General features: G+C 40.1%; 1 non-coding gene across 1 annotated transcript; it reads left to right on the forward strand.

Moving 5' to 3' along the window:
• The first annotated feature begins 2,103 nt into the window (after positions 1–2,103).
• LOC133751741 (U4 spliceosomal RNA) lies at positions 2,104–2,248 on the forward strand. The gene has a single exon (XR_009864841.1). It is a non-coding gene; the product is annotated as a U4 spliceosomal RNA (small nuclear RNA).
• The last annotated feature ends 2,651 nt before the right edge of the window (positions 2,249–4,899 follow it).

Here is a 4,899-nt window from a genome sequence, read left to right on the forward strand (position 1 = left end):
GGGACACTCTTAACAAAAATTATTTGCACTTCTCCTTGGTCGTCATCATTTTCCTCTTTTCCCCCCTACTATTAGTTTGATTTTGTCTTGACAGTCACCACAGTGCAGAAATGTAGCAACAAACACTATGAAAAGCATTTCCACATGATTATTTTCGAAAGTAATAAGACACGTGTGACCTGGAAAATCATCCCCTCCAACATGTCAGGTAAGGAGGTGGATGATTACATTTTTTAAAGCTGCCTTCAACTTCACTTAGTGCGGGAGCACAGAAGCAAAATTCCCATGGTCTAGGGTGGACTCATGCTGCCATCTACTGGTCTACTATAAAATTTCAGCATATGCTTCCGAACTTAATAATTGAAGAAGGGAGAAAGGAAATCTGGGGGATGGGAGAAGCATTCTTTTTTTTTTTTTTTTTTTTTAAATTTTTTTTTTTTTGACAGGCAGAGTGGACAGTGAGAGAGAGAGACAGAGAGAAAGGTCTTCCTTGGCCGTTGGTTCACCAATGGCCGCCGCGGTAGCGCGCTGCGGCCGGCGCACTGCGCGAAGCATTCTTTTTATTAGGTAAATAAAATCCCTATGGAAAAGGATTTCTATAACCAGCTGTGGAATTATATGCACCTTGCAACAGAGAATATTCCATAGCAATCCCAACCTACGGAATAGGAATTCTACCAATGAGGAAACACCATTCTCTTCATTTCTCCCATCATAATATATCTGAGTATGTCTATGTTCATATTCAATCTCTTAAAGCATAAATCCAAGGAGGAATAGTAAAATCATTTGGTTCCCAGGTGAACTTTTGTTGTTTGAACAAACTCCTAAGTGTTACTAGCTGCCTGGACTTCAGGCAAGTAATTCAGCCCCATTTAAAAAATCATTTTCCATACACAGAAAATGGGAAGAATTAACACTTTGCAGTGTCATTGTTTTTCTATTTATCCAATATACACTTATTAAGATGCTTGCATGAGGATTAACTGTGGAAATACGCGTGAAAATCCTTGCAAACATCTGATGCGTGTAAGCTGTCAATAAAGGCCAGCTGTTACTTCTTAACATCATCACTGCTTACTCCCCTTCATATTACAATGGCTAAGGATTCCAAATTCTTAAATCTGAAGGGTGAAAGCCATGGAAAATGACCTTACATGATCCTAAGCTCTCCTGAGCAATTAGAAATCCATTTGTTGTGCCTCAAGGAGGGCCATGACAAGAAAGAAAAAGGGCAGTGCCAAAGAGAAAGATAAGTAGCAAATCTGAACATGTCTGCATTGATTTCATCTAGATGAATAGAATATATCCAAATTCCAGTCCAGTTACCACAATAGTCTAAAAGATGGTGAAATGATTCTCTGAGACTTAGAAATCTGAAAGAATGAATATGAGTAGAGATTTTAAATTATTATATAATAATGAATATTTCATGTGGTCACCAGTATTTGTCTTATGAGCAGCAATCTTGCTTTGTGTTGCTACACAGATATGGGGAAAATGGAAGTTATGTTTTTGGAAGGGAGAAGGACACAGACACAGAAACAGGATCACCTCCAACCGAATTTCAACAGATGCTGTCAGTTCAGAGTGAATTTTTTTAAAGCACTTACTTTATAATAGTATTATAATCATCATTACCAAGACTGTTTGGAGAAACATGCCTGCCACACTCAAAAGCTTTCCTCCGAGAGGTCTATTATGTGTCTTTTAATCAGCTTGCAGAAACTGGTTGATAACAATTGTACAGGATGCCATCTTGAATACTCCCAGAATTTAATCCTGAAGTTTGTAAAAGGTCCCTATCTCGCAAGACTTTCACTTTAAATCAAAGACCACAGTATTGCCCAAAAATGCGCTAAGAGGTGGATGGAGAAACAATGCAACACAGAATGACAACTGGCAAAGAAACTTTTAACAAAGGGGCTTAAGGGATAGATTCTGAAACTAGGCTGCTGGAGTTCCAATCCCAACTCTGCCGTATAATAGATGTGTAACATTGGTCAAACTAAGAAACCTTTCTGTTCCTGTATTTTCTCTTCTGTAAAGGAGAGGGTAAAGATAGTGTGTAATTGATGGGATTGCATTGAGAATTACGTAAAAAGCTTTGCAAAGTGGCAGTATCGTAGCCAATGAGGTTTATCTGAGGCGTGATTATTGCTAATTGAGAATTACATAAGTTTAATATATACAAGTCACTTAGAAGTGTTAATAGGTAGTAAAGATCATTTGTCAGCTATTAGGAGAGAAGTGAAGAGCAAATGGAATAAAACAATCTACTTTTTTAAAAAGCTGATTCTTTATCAATTTTTAAGTTGGTGATTTTCAAAGATTTTTTTTTCTGTCTTTAAGAGAATTTTTTTTTTTTTTTTTTTTTTTGGCAGGCAGAGTGGACAGTGAGAGAGAGACAGAGAAAGGTCTTCCTTTGCCGTTGGTTCACCCTCCAATAGCTGCCACGGCTGGCGCGCTGCGGCCAGCGCACTGCGCTGATCGAAAGCCAGGAGCCAGTTGCTTCTCCTGGTCTCCCATGCAGTGCAGGGCCCAAGCACTTGGGCCATCCTCCACTGCCTTCCCAGGCCATAGCAGAGAGCTGGCCTGGAAGAGGGGCAACCGGGACAGAATCCGGCACCCTGACCGGGACTAGAACCCGGTGTGCCAGCACCGCAGGCAGAGGATTAGCCTATTGAGCCACGGTGCCAGCCGAGAATTCTTTCTTAAAACAGAAATCATGTGCAAGTCTCAATAGATAAGACAAAGAAGAGCTGAATTAGCTAAATCAGAGGTAGACACCAGGGCCACCGAGGTGTCCCCCGAGTGGCTTCTGTTTCTCTACAGAAAAATCAAGGGGATCTCCCAGAAAACTGTGAACACAGTCAGAAAATCATTGATTTTTACCATTTGTGTTTTCCTGGCACAAACTCTTCTGTAAATGGATTTGACCTCGAATGGAGCCAGAAACACCAACGGAGAAAAATTTGAACTCTTCTCATGTCCCAGCAGACATCCCACACTGTCAGAAATTGGTTCTTAGGCCACAGGTGATTAAAAAAAAAAAAAACTGAATACAAATTGTATTTGCAACAGAGGAAGCTGTAATGCCTGGTTCACCAACTCTAGTATCTGTTTAGTTATTTGCTATTCCCCTAATGAATCCTCAAGCCACCAGTCAGGGATGACGGGTCACATGGAAGGTACTGAATGTTGCAAAATGAAGCAAAGCAATCCAACTCAGGACACATGCTGCAGTAATGGAGACACATTCCAGTCTTGGAGTTCAATGGTCCTTAAACCAGAAAGTTCCAGCTGTGTGGATATAAGTTGGGTCTGATGGCTAACCAACAGTATATATTTTAGGATGACAGACTCAGTCCCTAACCTATTCTCCTTCCTCATGTTAACTAACGTAGTATTTTCAAGATTGAGAAAATGATGCTTCTGCTAACACTGAAGTTGTTGGTAAAGGTGGTAGTGCCCTCTAAAAACGGTAGCTGTAATTGAAGTCAGAAGAATAGACACTGCTCTATGATCATGTCTATCCAAAGAAGTATTTCTTCTAAATGAAGCTATTTTGGCATTTGACAAAGAACTATTTTATTTTCAGCACTCGGAAAGTAGTTCCTTTTGTGTAGCCCAGTAAAATAGAAAATGGTTTGGCATGTGTATTTTATTCCTTTTTGTAGTAATCAAAAATTATTTTTTCTTATAGTGTCTGTGGAAGATTGATCCCAATCTTATATTTTCACCTCTATCATTTTCCCAATACAGGAACTATCAAACATTTTAGAATACATTCCAAGCTGTATTTCTGTTTTCATTGGGGTAATCCTTGTTTTCTTACAATTCTGTGTGCTCTAATATACCACTTGATATTAGTGATGCTTCATTAAAAGTTTTGTAATCATTCTACCTCTTAAATATAAAATGTTGAAAAATCTTTTTCTAACTCATATTATTTTGATTAGAATACATTGAGATTTTTAGAACAAGAGACTCTCTGTCACCCACCAGAATGTCTGTAATAAGCAAATATTCAAAAACGTATTTTTCTAGTAACAACACATCAATCCAATAGTTTCCAATTTCCTGTCAATAAAAAGGAAAATTGCATACTAAAAAAAAAAAAAAACCTGGGAACTTCTCTCCAAAAAGGTGAGGTGAGACATAAGGATGAAAACTGAGTGGTTGCTTGGAAATATGTAGCTTTATAAAAAAGTATGGACCAGAAATGCAAAGGCTGAAATCCTTCACCATGTCCAGTATACAGAGATACAGATAAAGCCAGGGAGAGAAATAATTACTTTAATTCTTGTAGACTCATTCTTTGCTAGTATTTAAGCTGCTCAGCCACAATTATTAGTCTTTGGTGGACAGCAAGACCCCCATTAGCGAATGGAACTGCTAGCTAACTGCTTTTTTTTTTTTTTTTTTTTAGACAGGCAGAGTGGATAGTGAGGAAGAGAGACACAGAGAGAAAGGTCTTCCTTTTTGCCGCTGGTTCACCCCCCAATGGCCGCTGCGGCCGGCGCATCTCACCGATCCGAAGCCAGGAGCCAGGTGCTTCTCCTGGTCTCCCATGCGGGTGCAGGGCCCAAGGACTTGGGCCATCCTCCACTGCACTCCCGGGTCATAGCAGAGAGCTGGCCTGGAAGAGGGGCAACCAGGACAGAATGCGGCACCTCAAACCGGGACTAGAACCCGGTGTGCCAGCGCCGCAAGGCGGAGGATTAGCCTGTTAAGCCACGGCGCCGGCCGCTAACTGCTTTTTAACTATTCTTTCTGCCTAACTCAGACTCAAGTTCTTCCAGTAAGATCCACCCAAGTTGACTTTGACTTCATAGTCATACAAGACAGAAGAGATAAGAATATCCCTCTTTGCTCATGGAAGCAGATGTTGTAAGA

Source organism: Lepus europaeus, chromosome 22 (genome assembly GCF_033115175.1).
Source record: "Lepus europaeus isolate LE1 chromosome 22, mLepTim1.pri, whole genome shotgun sequence".
Taxonomy (NCBI): Eukaryota; Metazoa; Chordata; class Mammalia; order Lagomorpha; family Leporidae; genus Lepus; species Lepus europaeus.